Genomic DNA, 17,470 nt, shown 5'->3' with positions numbered 1-17,470 from the left:
CGGCAGTCAAGCACATGCTTCGCTTCAGACAAATCTAAGCTTGAATCCTGATTCTGCCGGGTGACCTTTGGCAAGTTATTTAACCTGTCTGCCCTCAGTTTCCTCTTGGGGTTAATAATACCAACTGCCAAGGGTTGTCATCAGGACTAAGTGAGACCATCTGTGTGAGGCTTGCAGCACAGAGCCTGGTGCTTAGCAGTCACGCCAGACGTGGAAGTCCCAGCACAGCGCTCGTGGCCCGCCGGGCCGGCTCTCAGGGGCTGAGAGGCTCCTCCCCTTGCCCTGGCCTCCTGCCTGCCTCTGGGGAGCCCCTGATGATACGCATGGTCTCTGCCTTCAGCGGCCTGAGAGGCCTACTGTTGACAATGCTTTTAGTTTCTTCATCTATAAAATGGGGTAGTGGTGATAATCCTCCCTGGAGGATCAGGGAAAAGCCTAGCACAGAAGCCTGCAAATGCACTTTGCCGAAGGAAACGACTCTGGGAATATTAGATGCCGGTAGCAGCCTCTGGCTTGTCATCGGATGCCACGGCCCCTGCAGGCTGTCTTTAATAATAGATATTTTAAAATTCCTGAACCCGCTTCAAGCTATATTTGCTCACACACGGAGGTTTATTCAGTGTTAATCACATTAATGTGCTGTTTCATTTCACGCTGTGCAATGCCAGCTTCGGCGAGAGCCCAGAGACAGCAGAATTTACGCTCAAAGGGACCTCGTACTGCGTTTACCCAAGTGTCGTCAAGGCATCTCAGCGCCCCAGCAACCTCCGGGCCACTCCCCTGCTCCCCCAGGGGTGCCCTCGAGCCTTAAGCAGTCTTCCTTTCAAGTGTCTCTCTGTATCTCTTGGTTTTTACCCTCAATTAGGAACCTCTTAGGCAAGTGTCCAATTTTTACCAGCCATCTTTAATCCTTTGACAACCCAGACACGTGCTATTCAGTAAAAGCTCTCCATCAGGTATCATAAGGGACCCTGAGTGAACAGGAGTTTGCAGGGTCCTTTGATTGCCCCCGGTTCAATCCCCTCATGTTACAGATGGAAAGACTGAGTAGCAGAGGGGTAAGGACTTAAACCTCTCCCCTGTTGGCTCTTTCCCTAAGCTGATGCATAATCGCCATTCAGATCTTAAACACCAAACAAATTTGCCAGTTTTTCTTTGGCTCTGTGCCTCAATCTGCTTGAAACAACCACTTGCCCTCCTGACTCTTGTCAGCTGAGAGCCTCAGATCCTACTTCCTGAGGGGGTGCCCCCCCCGCACTGATCCCAGGGCCCAGCACAGCACCTCAGTGCGGTGTCCCCTCCAAGCTCGGGGCCACCCGCCAGCCAGCCTTCCCAAGGACTTTTCCGGCACCTCTCACCCCTTTCTTACAACATCAATTTCTCCCTTTCCACGGGAACATTCCTGTCAACATACACGCTTGCTCTCATTTTAAACATTTTTGTGTAAAACCCTCCCTTGACCTCACAATCCCCTCCAGGTACTATACTATTTCTCTCCTTGAAAACTTGGCTGTTTCCACTTCCTCTACAGCCGCTGTTAACTTTTTTTTTTTTTTAGAGTAAACGGTGTTTATTTTTTTGTTGAATTTTTTCAATCAAATGGAATTGCTTAATTTAAAAAAACTTCTCTCTTTTCTCTTTAAATACTACAGACAATTTCATTTTACCTCAGCAGACACCTAGAAACAAAACACTGGACCCACCAGAGAAAACAGGGCAATAAAAGCATCAGAAATTCAAGTCAACTATGGAAGACCTATTGTTAGCTGGCAGCTCTCAATTCTAAACAGAAGTGTCCCAGAACCTATCGGGTTTGACAAAAGTTTCTTAGAACTCGGGATTTGGGAAAGTTGGACTCCAACTGAATTCTATTACAAAGAGGGAAATTAAGGTCGATGCATCAAATGAACACCCAAAGAAACATTTAAAAAACGTGTTTGAGGGACTTCCCTAGCAGTTCAGTGGTTAAGACTCTGTGATTCCACTGCAGGGTACATGGGTTTGATCCCTGCTCGGGGAACTAAGATCCTACATGCCGTGCGGCCAAAAAATAAAAAAATAAAAAAATTTTTAACAAGTGTTTGACTGAAACTCAGTATGTGAGATTATTAAGTAATAACGTGTCCTCCTAGTTACTTTGTCCTGGAATATATATAGGTTATTTGTAGCCGTCACTGCTACAATATTTTCTGAAAGATGCCAAGCTGTATGTAAGATCTTTTCGCTAAAGTCCAGACTGTCGACACTGATCTCGTCCTTTCTCTGCTTGCCCCTCATGCACACTGCTCAGTTTTAGGATAGCTTGGGGTTGGCTGTTTTCCCTCGAAGCCTCAAGAGTAACATCACACTTGCTATTTTGGTCAAACATCCTGAAGAAGTTGTTGTAGGAGCCCGTCATGATGACACTGTCTGACCCATTCCACACACACTCAGATTTATCAAAAATGCAGTCAGTTTTGTAGAGGGAGCACAGCTTGCTGCAGAGGTAGCTGTGAACCAGGTAAGTCTCAGTGGGGCGGTTTTCCATGTTGAGATCCCAAACTTTGATGGTCAGATAGTCTCTGGTCATGATATACCTCCCACTGTGGCTGAACTTCACATCCGAAATCGGAGAGATAATTTCAGAGAATAACGACCTGTTGCTTGGATCTTCCGGCTCTTCAAAAACTGGTCATGGGGCTTCCCTGGTGGCGCAGTGGTTGAGAGTCCACCTGCCGATGCAGGGGACATGGGTTCGTGCCCCGGTTTGGGAGGATCCCACATGACGCGGAGCGGCTGGGCCCGTGAGCCATGGCTGCTGAGCCTGCACATCTGGAGCCTGTGCTCCGCAACGGGAGAGGCCACAACAGTGAGAGGCCTGCGTACCGCAAAAAAAAAAAAAAACTGGTCATGGAGGGTCTCCGGGGAGGCAGGGGGTGTGGGGGGCAGCTGTGGCTCACTGTGGGGGCAAGGACACTGGTGGCAGAGGTACTGGGGACCAGTCATCTGTGTGAGCTCTCTTGGAGGCCACCACCCCCGCGCCACCCAACAGCCTGCAGGCTCCAGTGCTGGGACGCCTCAAGCCAAACAACAAACAGGGTGGGAACACTGCCCTGCCAGTTCACTCTTTCTAATGTTTTTTCCTTTTTTTTTAATTTTTATTTTTAAAATTTATTTATTTTATTTTTGGCTGCCTTGGGTCTTCGCTGCTGCGCGCGGGCTTTCTCTAGTTGTGGCGAGCAGGGGCTACTCTTCGTTGCGGTGAGCGGCTTTCTCATTGCAGTGTCTTCTGTTGTTGCGGAGCACGGGCTTTAGGCGCGCGGGCTTCAGTAGTTGTGGCATGTGGGCTCAGTAGTTGCAGCTCGCGGGCTCTAGAGCACAGGCTCAGTAGTTGTGGCGCTCGGACTTAGTTGCTCCACGGCATGTTGGATCTCCCTGGAGTGGGGCTCGAACCCATGTCCCCTACACTGGCATGCAGATTCTTAACCACTGCACCACCAAGGCTTCTGCAGTGGAAATGTGGAGTCTTAACCATCCGACTGCCAGGGAAGTCCCTAGGAAAAATTTAAGCCTACAGGAAAGTTGAAAAAGTGTTAAAACAGCCCCCCACCTAGATTTTCCAATTAGCATTTTGCCACATATGCTATAACTCTCTAATAGATAACGTACCTATATAAAAACTATGTATATACCTATATATAACATAAATACAATTTATATAAATATTACATATATTATATGTAATATATACAGATATATATGTATAGTTTCTTATTGTTGAACCACTGGAAAACTTTCAGGCATCTTGCTCCCTCACCCCTAAATACTACAATACTACAACATGTGTCTCCTAAGAACCAGACCTCTCTTACATAACTGAAACTGCACAACTCAGATGGGACTCGAACCCATGGGCTGGGACTCAAGCCCACTGTCTTTTTTTTTTTTTCCCACTGTCTTTTAATTGAGATCACACACCTGGTCTCAGGACTTAATGAAGCTCAGATTCTTTATGTCTCTGTGCAGAAGTAATTCAGCAAGAGGCAAAGTGATAGGTAAGAAGTGGATTTATTTAGAGAGATACACATTCCATAGACAGAATGCAGTCTGCCTCAAAAGGCGAGAGCGACCCCAAAATATGGGGTGGTTAGTTTTTTTTTTTTTTTCGCCGCATGGCTTGCAGGATCTTAGTTCCGCGACCAGGTATTGAACCCAGGCCAAGACAGTGAAAGCGTGGAGTCCTAACCACTGGACTGCCAGGGAATTCCCTGGGGTGGTTAGTTTTATGGGCTGGATAATTACATAGGCTAATTATGCAATTACCCAGCCCATAAAAAGTGGGAGGATTATTCCAACTATTTGGCGGGGGAGGGCAGGGGTTTCCAAGAATTGGGCCCCTGCCCACTTTTTGGCCTTTTATAGTTAGCCTCAGAACGATCATGGTGCCCATGAGTGTGCCATTTAGATGCTAATGTATTACAATGAGCATATAATGAGGCTCAAGGTCTACTGGAAGTGGAATCTTCCACCATCTTGGGCCTAATCAGTTCTAACCAGTTTTTGTGGATCTTCAACAGCTATGTCATTCTTTTAAAGGTTGTGCCCTGCCCTCTTCCCTCCAGTTTCTTGTTTTTGGCCGCACCACATGACATGTGGAATCTTAGTTCCCCCACCAGGGAATGAAACCCCGCCCCCGGCAGTGGAAGTGTGGAGTCTTAACCACTGGATCCCCAGGGAAGTCCCTTCCCCCTGTTTCATAACCACAGACCATTATCACACCCAAGAAATTAAATGCTGATACAATAATCTAATATAAAGTCCATTTTCATATTTCTTCATTTGCCCCCAAAAGGTCCTCCACAGCTACTTTTTAATCCAGCTTTCATTCAGGGAAGAGGCCCAGCCCAATTTAACTTCCAGATCCACCACTCCACCCAGAGTGTTCAAAGTCAGGGTGACTTCTTTACCAAATCTAAAAAGCCCTCTCTGGCCTTGGCAGGGGGGTAACCCAGGGCAGTCTGCAACGTGCGCTTCTGGGTCAAAACACATTCAGTTTCCCCCCTCCTTCCTTGCTCCGTCCCCTCTACCAGTCCTGTGAATGTTGGGGGACCTCAGGCTTTTGTGCTGGGCCCCTCCTCTCCAGTTCCCAGGTGGTCTCATCTAGGCTGGTGGCTTTAACACCAGCTGCACGCTGATGCCACCCATATTTCCAGCATCCAAGCTCTGACATCCCCCAACTCCAGACTGATGTACCCCACTGCTTTCTTCTCAGCACCTCCCCTGTGACGGGCCATCAACACCTCAAACTTAACATGTCCAAACTGAGGTCTTAACGTCATCCCTTCTTTCCCATCTCAATAACAGCATCCCCTCACCTATCATCTGCCCTGATTCCACCCTTCCCTCGCCAGCCCCCCAACCACTGGGTCTTGTCTGGACCCCTGCTCCCTGCATCTTCCCCACCGCCTCTGACGTCTGGTCCACCCTCAGGGGTCTGCATAGCGCGGGAGCCTCCAAACTGCTCCTTACGCTTGCCTCCCCACCCCCCGCCGCCCCCCAGCACATTTTCCAGCATTGCTAATCTTTTAAAATTGTAATTCAGGTCAGACCAGTCCCTCTTTTAAGACCCTCCAAAAGCTTCTCCTTGTAATGAGAAAACTCCCAACTCAGCGGGGTTTCTGAGGCCCTTGGTGGTCTAGTCCTGGCTTTCTCTAACCTACTCCACCATTCTTTCCGGTGACCCTACCCTGGCCTCCATTTAGTTCCTTAAATGCCCAGGCTTTACCCCCTTGGGTCTTTTGTTTCTACAGGCTCTCGCCTCTGGCTGCTACGCCCTTACCCTGGGTCTCAAGGTCGGCCTGCCTGGCGTAGAGCGGCCCCCGGCTGTAAGCTCACGCCGCCCTCTGCAGGCAACCTCCGGGGGAGGGCTCTGATTGGCTTGGCTGGTGTCACATGAACACCCTTGTCCAATCATCTGTGGCCAAGAACAGGTCACTGGGAGGAAAACACGGCTGCCAGGAGTTGCACTGGTTCCCTTGGGGGTTGGAGGGTTGGGGCGGGGGAGCAGTTTTGGGGGAAGAAGGTGGGCAATGTCTCTAAGTCTCTGCTCAGCCTTCAGTGCGCTCGGCCTCGCAGCAGCGCTTAACCTATTGGGAACTACCCCTTTTATTTTTCCAATAAAATGTTGTCTATTTTAGCCAAAAAGGGCAATATATACTTACTGATAAAAGAGTTAAAAAATACAGAAAATGACAAGGAGAAAAAAAAAACAGGATTACACCAGCTGAGGACAACCACTGTTAGCCTCCATCGGCTCTGTTGTCGCCTCCCTGGTCAATCTCCAGCCATGAACCTTAAATGGATCCTCACCTTCCACCGCTTCTGCCTTTTCATTGTGTATCTGGATTCTTTCTCCCATTTTTTTTTTTCGGCTTTCACTGAGATATCACCCACTGCAATGGCTTCCACCAACCACCACATTTATGCTGGTGATTCCCTAACTGAAATCCTTTCCTATCAATTTCTTGGTTTCGGATTTGTATCTGGCTGCTGGATGGCTCCACAGGATGGCCGTGGGTGGCTCAAACTGGGAGGCTCTCCTTCCATACCCTGAAATCTCTTCCTTCTTCTCTGGATTGAAGCCCTAATTATGGCATCGATGAAGTAAAATTCATATTCTATGGCAAGATGAGAAAAATTTAAACAAAATTTTTTCTTTGCCTATTTGGGCCTCCTCTCTCCCCTTTAGTGTGTAGTGTGCATCTGCATTAACCAGACCTTCTTAAGCGATAGCCTTCCTTCTTAATCTTGTAAGGGGCCACAATGACCCATGACTCACTACTCACTTTGCATGTGTAGGTCTGGATTGTGTCAACTGTCAATAATACATCATTTGATGTAGGACCCTTTGTCTCAAAAACTTATATAACTGTGCTTTGACCTCTGATGGAATAGTCCTCAGAGATTTCTGAAAGACTGTCTCCAGGGTTATAATCCTCAGGTTAGCTCCAATAAAATTTTCCATTTCTTTCTCAGAGAACTGTCCCATGTACCATCCTTCCAGAACAGCCATGATCCTGTCCATTTGCTGATCTTCCCCCATAAGTGGGTCTTTGTGAAATTCCATTTCTTTGGCTGGACACCATCATCCCATCCCCATCCACTTGGTAAACTCTTCATCTTCCAAGACCCTGCCCAAGGGCTACCTGATCTGTGACATCCTCCCGAGAAGTCCTGCTCTTCTGTGCTCCAGGAAGATGCCATTTATGGAAGTCATTTCTGTACGAATAAATGTAAAAAGCCTGGATTTTGTTCCTCGATGCCATGGATGCCACCATTCCAAATTCCTGACCCACTGAGACTTTGCTCAAACAGTTAGACTGCCCTATATGCATACAGAAATGCTAAAGACTTTACACAACAATTCTCTCCACAAATGTTTCCCTGAGATAGTGTGGGTTGGGCAGAGGGGGAAGGTAGAGTGAGGGGTTCACCTCCATCAACTCTGCCCTCCATCTGCGAGGCTGATGCCACCTGAGGGGCCTAGTCACATTGAGACTTTCATGGGCTCTGGGCACTTTTGATTTCATGAGCCCTTTCCTCCATTCATTAAAAAAAATTTTTTTTTAAATAAATGTATTGGTATAAAAACAAACATAACCTTGGCTGCCTTCATTATCATATATTCATTACCAACTATTCATTTTTTCCTTCTGTTTTTTTTTAATTTATTAAAAAAAATTTTTTTTAATCTTTGGCTGCACCAGGCGGCTTGTGGGCTTTTGGGATCTTAGTTCCCCGAGCAGGGATTGAACCTGGGCCCTCGGCAGTAAAAGTGCAAAGTCCTAACCACTGGAAGATCAGGGAATTCCCCTCTTCTGGTTTTAAAATAAATCAAATTAAAACGTTTTCAAGGGCCCCTAAAAGTACTGCGGGCCCAAGTCAATGCACTGTAAAGGAGATTGTGCCCTGTGCCTCATGAAGAAGCTGACTCTGGCTGAGGGCAACAACCTGAAACTCACTGAAAGCTCGAAGGTTTTATCTCCTCTTAACTGTTCTTTGAGACTTTAGAGAAGATGTAGGTTAGTGCTTCTTGCTACAGTCTTATCAAGACTCAGGAACACATGGTTATTCTCTCTAGGCAAAAGTTGCCAAGGGACATACCATCTATATAACTGCTAAATACACAACATATGATAAAGCGTGCCTTACGCAAACTAGCCTTATAAATACATAATAGCCCACAGAGGTTGGCTTTCAATGCTGTCCCCTCAAGGAGTTAGGATGGAGTTATGGGGGCCGCTCGGGCTGCTGGATTATTATTGTTCATACCTGATTGACAGTTGAGGAAACTGAGAATTAGAGGAATCCGGTAACTGAGCCAAGATGATGCAGAGAACAAAGGAATTAGTGACTCCAGGATTTCAATCCTGGTCTGTGCTCTTATGAGTTGCTTTGGACAGACAGACAGACAGACAGAGTTTGAGGTGCCTGAGGGCCTTCTAGGGGAGAGAGACATCAGGAGGTATTTAGATAAACTAGTTCAAGGCTCAAGTGAGATCCTTAGCTCGTGACATAGATTTGGGAATTATCCAAGTGTTGGTGGCAATTAAAGATTCAAAGTGGATCAGCTTGTTCACTCTGTTGCAATCTCTGTACCATGAAACCACCCTGAGTGGGCCCCCTCCCTTGGGGAGATGAGCAGCTTTGCTCTCTTGTGGACTCTTACTCCATACTCTTTCCCAGGTATGCCTGGCTCCTGAGAAACATTTACAGGGCAACTTCCACAGGCCCTGGGCTACCAGCTTGGGCTTCCATCTCCAGCCCCATTATTGCCTGCTGGATTAGATGCCAGAACTTGACTTTCCTCACTTTGATGCCTGATCTCTCTGTGGAACCAGCACCTCTGTGCACTCACACACAGTAAGTATTTATTGAGCACCAACTATGTGCAGAACACCACTGTAGGTACTGAGGATACCTGTGCACAAAGTTGACAAGGTCTCTCGAACCCAAGGAGCTTATAGTCTAGAGGCAGGAGGCAGACAATAAATAAGAATAGTTCCAGGTGTCAGGATTACGATAAAGCCTCATAATGTGGCGTGAGTGAGGGCACGGGAGGGCTCTGAGGAGTGGCGGTGACACTGGTCAAGGTTGTTGGTGGGAAAGGAGTCTCAGAGGGGGGATGCTGCAGCTGAGCCCTGAATGAGGAGATGGTAGCGGCTGTGAGGAGATAGGGTGCACGCAGGGCCCTTCCAGCAGGAGCAGTGAGCTGTGCGGGTCCAGGCTTGGTAAGGCCCTCCTGATGGGGGGGAGGGGCTTGGAAAGGCAGAAAGAGCCAAGGCAGGCAGGGGGTCCTTCCCCGGGGTGAAAGGCCCAACCCAGGGCCACCAAGGACCAGCTGACGAGATGGGAAGAGAAGACTCCTTTTTCCTGGGGAAGGAGAAAGAGGGAGGAAGCAGCAGCAAGGAAGAAGCAGCAGCAGGATTGGGGCCCTTGTTAAAAAATTGTTAAGCATTTCAAGATGGTGACAGCGGAGCACTGAACCCGGTGAGGGCCCTTCTGAGCACCAAGCATGGTGCCACTCAACAGGACACGGTCCATGACACTGGCCCCAACCCAGTGGAGACCCTTGGGAAGATGAGGCATGGAATCCAGGTCCTCCTTTCACCCCAGGCTGAGCCTCACCTCGCAGGCAGGGCCACAGGACACAGGGTAAAGGTGGTGGGTTAAAAGTTTCTATTTTGATGAAAATGTTGCAAACTGTACAATGTTGCAAAACCAACATAATTTATGTAGCTGATTTCATGGGCTTTTGATTACACTTCTGACAGCTGCAGTGTTCCTCTTTCCCTTGGGAGATTTGGGGCAGATGGGGCCCGGGAATCTCTGCTCTCACAACAGGGTAAACCTCTGAGCAGGTGTGACATGTTCCCGGGCAGGGCACAGTTGGTTGGAGCCAAGAATGTTTAACCCCCTCTATTATGTCAAATACCACTTATATCAAACCACCCCTCCTTAACCTTAGGCTAATTACCTTACGATTCACACTAGTTCTCTGACCTTGGTAAACCATTTATTCTCCCTGAACTTCAGATTTCCTCGTCTGTAAAAAGGAGAGAATTACACTTCACAGGGGTGCTGTGAGGATGAAACATACGAAAAGCCTTTTTAGAGTATTAAGGTCTAAACAAATGCCAGGCAGGGTTACTACAGATCTGCTCAGGGGTTGCCTCACCCGCACAGACAGGGGATTCGGGACAGCCATGGCCTGACACAAGCCTCTTTTTGTGCCACTGACTCTGAGGCTCTGGTGTATTCTTAGCAATCAACTTCTGATCTTCAGTTTCTCAAGCAGCTTCCTTTCCTGGGGAGATCCCCTTGGCTTGTCAGGTATGTCTCACATCACAGATCAATAGTCCTGGTTTATATAACAGACTCTCGTGAGTTGGGCTGCCTTCATAATTTTAATAGTCCCTAAATGAACTGAGAAGAATCCAGATCCTGGACCTGAGGGTCTGAAGGAGACAAGTAATCATTCTCGCTAATCTCTTAGTGCATTTGGGTAATACTCTTATTAGTTTTTTAAATTAATTAATCGGTAGTTGTGGCATGCAGGGCTCTCTAGTTGTGGCGCGCGGGCTGTAGAGCACACAGGCTTAGTTGCCCCGTGGCATGTGTGATCTTAGTTCCCTGACCAGGGATCGAACTTGAGTCCCCTGCATTGGAAGGTGGAGTCTTAACTACTGGACCACCAGCGAACTCCCAGTAATATGCTTATTAAAAGGTGCTAAAGGCAGATACTTTTATTACAGGAGTGAGCAATGGTCCCCTAAGCTTCTATTTGTGATGCAGTGATGCCCATGCCGTGGGGTGGAGTCTACCAAGATCCTTAGGCCTTTGCAGTGGCCGTTCCTTCTGCCTTGAAGGCTCTGCCCCCACACATCCCATGAAAAATGTCACCTCCTCCAGATCTTCTCTGCCCACCCCATCTCAGAGGGCCCTTTCCCCTGCTCCCCGTCACCTCTCTATCCCCCCTACCCTGCTCGATTCTTCCTGGCATATGCCCACCTGACTCATGTTTTATGGGTTTACTGTTGGAAGCGCCCCATTTAAGTGTGAGCTGCGAGAGAGCTGTGACTCTGCTCTGTTCACTGTGTTGTTTCCAGGCCTGGGGCTCGGAGCTTTTGACCAGCAATTGGATCCAGCTAGAACTTATATTATTCTCTTGTTTTCATTTTATTTATTTTTTAAAAATACTTTTGTTCAGGACAAATGATACTTATTTTATATTTATCATGGTGATATAAAGTTTCCTTTAAAAATAAATTTAAGAATGTAAGTAATTTAAAAAGATCAAGTAAATAACGGTGGTGCCCAGATGTCACATAAAGGGTGCTCTGTGGATGCCTTTTGGGGACTCTGCTTGGTCTACAAACCCATTCTGGCAACTGCTTACTCCTAAATGTGTGTGTGTGCACACACACACACACAGAGAAACACACTCATATTACAGAGACATCAAGACTTAGGGTTGATGGTTGCCTCCTACAAGTGGACCAAGGAGCAGGGAAGGTCCTTGGCCAGACTGGGGAGTGCTGGTGAGTACACACTTCCCAGGGCTCCTGAGGCCCCTCTACCTTTCTGCCTGGGCGTCCAGGAGACACTCTGTGTCCTCCTACCTTCTGTTTTCTCCCTTAGGCCAGCTTGAGCTGCTGATACTTGCAACCACAGTCCTGTACACTATGGTCTTCTGAAGTTAAATACAAACTGTGTGCCAATGCATGTCTGTTGTCGGGGGTGGGGGCACGGCAGGAAGAAGCTATTTAGTCATTCAGTCCTCATGCATCGCGCACGACCATGGGCCAGGTGCTGGCTACTCGGCTAAGTGCTCAGAATACAAAGTTCCCCCAAGGTCATCATTTCCTGAGCTCCACTGAGTGTCAGCCTTAATCACCCAATAAATGCTGAGCAATGGGAAGCAAGGCTGAGCAGGGTGGGTGGGGGGGCTCACTGGCAGCACAGTACGTGAGGGCTTTCTCCAGTCCTGCTCCTCCCCGTGGAAGTGTTTAAAGTGTGGCTCCTTCTAAGGATAGTTTTTTTTTTTTTTTGCTGCACCATGGGCTTAGTTCCCCAACTAGGGATTGAACCTGGGTCCTCAGCAGTGAAAGCGTGGAGTCCTAACCACTGGACCACCAGGGAATTCCTGGATATTTTAAGTTTTAATGGAGAAAGGAAGGCGGGGGATGAACGAATGAATGCAATTTGGGGCCTACCTCAGGGTGAAGATGCCAAGTTTGAGCCCTTGGTCAAGGTTACTGGCTACTGTGTCTCAGGGCCCCCACTGGAGCATGGAATCTGACTGTGGCTGTTTGTCCTGTAACTTGGTCATGTAGTACATTCCACTGACTACAGTCAAGAGACAATCAATATCCAATCTTGCACCCAGAAATTCACTGGAGTAAAGTGAGGTGGCTGTGACACACCATTTTGGTGTTTTTACTTGCAAAATTCATCCCAGCACTCCTCCCACCTCTCAACCCAGGCTCCCAAATCAACCTGCACACCGAATTAAGCATATAAAAATGTGCAACGCATCGATGCAGCCCGGCACTGAAAATAGCAGCTGCAGCCACAAACCAAAAAAAGGCCTTTGTGAACAGAGTGAAAGAAGCTGTTTGTCCTGAGTTCATCTTTTGAGCCACAGATAGAACCCCCTACTATTACTAAAGTAACGTCTTTAATCAAAGATAGGAATCAGTTAGAGGAAAGTAGGATGTCTTAGTACATTAGATTTTCCTTTTCCTACTAAGTTTCCAAGGCCCTAATTTCCTAGTCAGAGCCCAAGAGAGTATGAACTCACGTGAAGGCAGGTAGTGGACCCACTGCAAAGCATAGATTTGACAGCATTAGCAGAGGCCAGGTTCAAGATGAAGCACACAAAATCGGGAGATGAATCACTTCCGAGGTGTAAGAACCCATGGTCTCCAGGTGACAGTGTTACACCCTGATCCTGGGCACCATCTTCAGGAACACGGCTACTAATTGCTCTGGTGCACCTGTCTCAAATTAAACTGTCCCTCATGTTTCAAACAACGTTGAATTTATCTCCTTAGCCAAATTAACACCACTTAGGAAGATCAGCTTCAGAAACACTTCTCTACTGGACTCGAATCTAAACCACACAACTTCCTGAGCAGTTTCACATGTGGAGCTACCTTCCCAGCCAACACAGCGCTTTTCTTGCTTTAAGAGTACTGAGTCAGACAGACGTAGAGAACAAATGGATGGACACCAAGCGGGGAAAGTGGCGGGGGGTGGGGTGGGGGGTAGTGGCATGAATTGGGAGATTGGGATTGACACGTATACACTAACATGTGTAAAATAGATAACTAATAAGAACCTGCTGTACAAAAAAGTAAATAAAATAGGGCTTCCCTGGTGGCACAGTAGTTGAGAGTCCGCCTGCCGATGCAGGGGACATGGGTTCGTGCCCCGGTCCGGGAAGATCCCACATGCCGCGGAGCGGCTGGGCCCGTGAGCCATGGCCGCTGAGCCTGCGCGTCCGGAGCCTGTGCTCCGCAACGGGAGAGGCCGCAGCAGTGAGAGGCCCGCGTACCGCAAAAAAAAAAAAAAAAAAAAAAAAAAGAAAAAAAGAAGAAAAAAAGTAAATAAAATAAAATTCAAAAGAAAAAAAGAGTATCGAGTCAGACTGGAGTCAGACTTACAGTCCAGGCAGTCTGTATTTTTTTGAGTGGCGCCGAGGTCATCCCTTAACCCACCCTGACCATATTTAATTGTCCTCTGCCCCCCATGAGTGATTGCAAGCCTGAAAAATTATGCAAAGTCCCTTATAGAGTTCAAGTTAGCTTGACAGATAAAGAGTCAGAGAGCTTGGCAGATGGCAGACAGGTAAAGGGAGCAGGAGAGGGGGAGGAAAAGGCTCAACGTTTATACCTAAGCCCAAGGCACAAGGCAGGTGCTAGGATGATGGAATAAAAATTGTTCCTGTTGCTCTGAAACGCTTCAGCAATGCCAAAGGAAGGTGTTCTTGTTCTGTTTTTGAAAGCTACAAATCATTATTCATCAAATGAAGCCAATGATCAGGTGTACCAAATTAAGTGTCCCCAAACTATAATTTTTCTCTTGTGAGGAAAGCTGCCATAACTGGAGTGCGCAGACCAAAAGACAGAAAAGCCTTTTTGTGACTAGCTGAAACTTCTTACAGAAACCTAATTTTTTCATCTCCTGGCACATGGGATATGCTAACTCTTTGGCTTTTGCTGACCCACCTTGTAAAACCTTCTCTAAGTGGTCCTTGTTCATCTTCAGTTTTTCAATTTCACTCTCAATTGAAGCCAATTTCTCAATCACAGCATCTGCCACCATCAGCTTGTAGCGAGCGGTGTTGGTGCCAGCACTGAGGCAGACCACCTCCTCCACTGGGAGTCCCATCACTGCTGCATGGATGGAGACCTTGTTGGAGACGCCCCCTTGGCTGGCCGGGCGTAAGTGACCTCTGAGGAAGTCTATCACAGTCTTGTGGACTTCTGCAAGGAAGGTCTTTAGTGGATCATTTAATATAGTTGTTCTTCATTTCAAAAGACAAATGAAATACATTCCAGTGACTCAGTGTTTTCATTTTTTTTTAAATTTATTTATTTTTGGCTGCACTGGGTGTTTGTTGCTGCGTGTAGTCTTTCTCTAGTTGTGGCGAGCGGGGGCTACTATTCGTTGTGGTGCACAGGCTTCACTGCAGTGGCTTCTCTTGTTGCGGAGCATGGGCTCTAGGCACATAGGCTTCAGTAGTTGTGACTCGCGGGCTCTAGAGCGCAGGCTCAGTAGCTGTGGCACACAGGCTTAGCTGCTCCGCAACATGTGGGATCTTCCCGGACCAGGGCTTGAACCTGTGTCCCCTGCATTGGCAGGCGGATTCCTAACCACTGCGCCACCAGGGAAGCCCCAGTGTTTTCATTTTAAATAAATTCATTACAATGGAAAAGATGGGCGCTCCTTTCCTCCTACCTTTTAAAACTCAACAGGTGAAACCAAGCAAGTGCGGGGGCAGAGGCGTGATGGCGGCTCTGTGGGGTGCTGAATCCAGGGCAGGAGGGTGTCTGGGTGAGGTAATGATGGAAACAGTGGCTTGGAGAGGGTGTCAGAGCCCAAGAGGTGAGAGGGCATCCATGTGTGGTGACAAAAGAATGGTTACATGTGACTGGATTATTCCAGTATGTTGAGGATTGTGGGCGTTTGGGATCGTTGGAAAAGAGAACAAGTACAGAGAGAAAGAATAAAAATTAGAATAAATCCTGTGGTGTTGGATTGGAATCAAAGGTACTGGTTTGAACTGGTTTTCAATATATATTTAAGTACAGAAATATAGATGCAAGCATGTACACATATACATATATCCTTGAGCTCCATCCACTGAGGGGGCCTGGGAATAGGCGCCACAATAGCAATGAGCACCCTTGGCTTGGCTTCTAAATACTTTGCTCTATTAAAAGAAACTAGAACTCCTTGGGGGAAATAGCTGGTTCAGACTGGGGCAGAGACAGTACAAGGTGAGCCTGGAACAACCTGTGCTTGAAATGCTGGAATGGTATTTCATTTGTCCTTTGAAACGAAGAACAGATATATTACAACGATCCACTAAAGACCTTCCCTTGGCGTCTCTAAAGCATTCATAACAACAGGAACAGTTTTTATTCCACCTTCCCAGCACCTACCTTGTGCTCTGCCCTTAGGTATAAAACCTGAGTCTTGGGACTTCCCTGGTGGCGCAGTGGTTAAGAATCTGCCTGCCAATGCAGAGTAAATGCGTTCGAGCCCTGGTCCGGGAAGATCCCACATGTCGCAGAGCAACTAAGCTTATGCGCCATAACTACTGAGCCTGCGTTCTAGAGCCCGCGAGCCACAACTACTGAGCCTGTGTGCCACAACCACTGAAGCCCGTGTGCACCTAGAGCCCATGCTCTGCAACAAAGAGAAACCACCACAATGAGTAGCCCCCATGCATCAACAAAGACCCAACACAGCCCAAACAAAAAACAAAAAAAACACAAAAGCAGTCTTTTCCTGCTTCCTGCACATGTCAAAAGGTCACAGAAGCATTTGAAGGGGCTCCCACTGGCCAAATCTGGGACAATATGAGCATCAATATCATAATCAAAGTATCAAAATGGTAGTAATATATAATAATCATTGAGTAAACCAGAAACCCGTGAGTCCATAAGCAAATGAATAGAGAAAAGAAAGACTTCCTTATGGTAGAAATGCCAACCAATAAGTATAGGAGGAATGTGGTATTCAAAAACATTACTTGGCTGCCATCATAGTAGTAATTCAGCCAAGAAACAGCAATAGATGCTGAAACTAAGGGGTAGAGTTTAATAAGGAATGGGATATTTAGCCTCAAAGCACTACCCTACAAAATAGTTATTAGGAACTTTTCAGTGGAGAAACCCAGCAGGCACCACCCCAATTAAATGATCAAAGTTAACACCACCACCACCAGGGTTCATCAAAATCATGGACCACAATAGCATCACTTCTGATATTCCTGCCCAAAATACGTACTTGAACCAAATCATGAGGCATTAACAAACCCAATTTGAGGGCAGTCTGCAAAATAGCCTGTAATCTTCAAATGTCAAGATCATGAAAACAAACCTCAAGGATTGTTCCAGACTGAAAGAGACTGAGAAATGACTACTGTATGCAACAGAAGGCCTTTTTTTTTTTTTGATGATAAAGGATATTATTGGGACCATTGGGAAAACTTGGTTATCTGTGGATAGTAGGATTTCCATGTTAATTTCTACTTCCATGTTAATTATCCACTTCTGATGGATATATTCGGTGATACAGGAGAACATCTTCAGTTACACGAATTACACAGTATAAAATATGCAGCAGTGTTGAGATATCACCTTGCAACTTACTCTTTTTTTTTTTTTTTTTTTTTTGCGGTACGCGGGCCTCTCACTGTTGTGGCGTCTCCCGTTCCGGAGCACAGGCTCTGGATGCGCAGGCTCAGCGGCCATGGCTCACGGGCCCAGCCGCTCCGCGGCATGTGGGATCTTCCCGGACCGGGGCACGAACCCGTGTCCCCTGCATCAGCAGGCAGACTCCCAACCACTGCGCCACCAGGGAAGCCCGCAACTTACTCTTAAAAATGATTCAAGGGGGGCTTCCCTGGTGGCGCAGTGGTTGAGAGTCTGCCTGCTGATGCAGGGGACACGGGTTCGTGCCCCGGTCCGGGAAGATCCCACATGCCACGGAGCGGCTGGGCCCGTGAGCCATGGCCGCTGAGCCTGCACGTCCGGAGCCTGTGCTCCGCAACGGGAGAGGCCACAACAGTGAGAGGCCCGCGTACCGCAAAAAAAAAAAAAAAAAAAAAAAGTAACAGGGATGAAAGGATCATATTCAGAAGTGAAATGGCTAAAATGTCTCTCAGTCAAACATTTAAGGGCACACACAGAAAGAC

The 17,470-nt window shown here is 47.3% G+C and overlaps 1 pseudogene across 1 annotated transcript; it reads right to left on the bottom strand.

Moving 5' to 3' along the window:
• Window positions 1-644: 644 nt before the first annotated feature.
• Window positions 645-5,554, bottom strand: LOC309794209 (serine/threonine-protein phosphatase 2A 55 kDa regulatory subunit B beta isoform-like; annotated as a pseudogene). The gene is made up of 3 exons: window positions 5,443-5,554; window positions 2,137-2,667; window positions 645-719 (listed from the first exon to the last, which is right to left on the bottom strand). The product of its transcript is annotated as a serine/threonine-protein phosphatase 2A 55 kDa regulatory subunit B beta isoform-like (transcript).
• Window positions 5,555-17,470: the final 11,916 nt, after the last annotated feature.

The sequence above is a fragment of the Mesoplodon mirus genome (assembly GCF_964341445.2).
Source record: "Mesoplodon mirus genome assembly, chromosome: 18".
NCBI classification, from domain to species: Eukaryota; Metazoa; Chordata; class Mammalia; order Artiodactyla; family Ziphiidae; genus Mesoplodon; species Mesoplodon mirus.
Note: the sequence above shows the minus strand (reverse complement) of the source record. Positions and strands in the feature narration are given on the sequence as shown.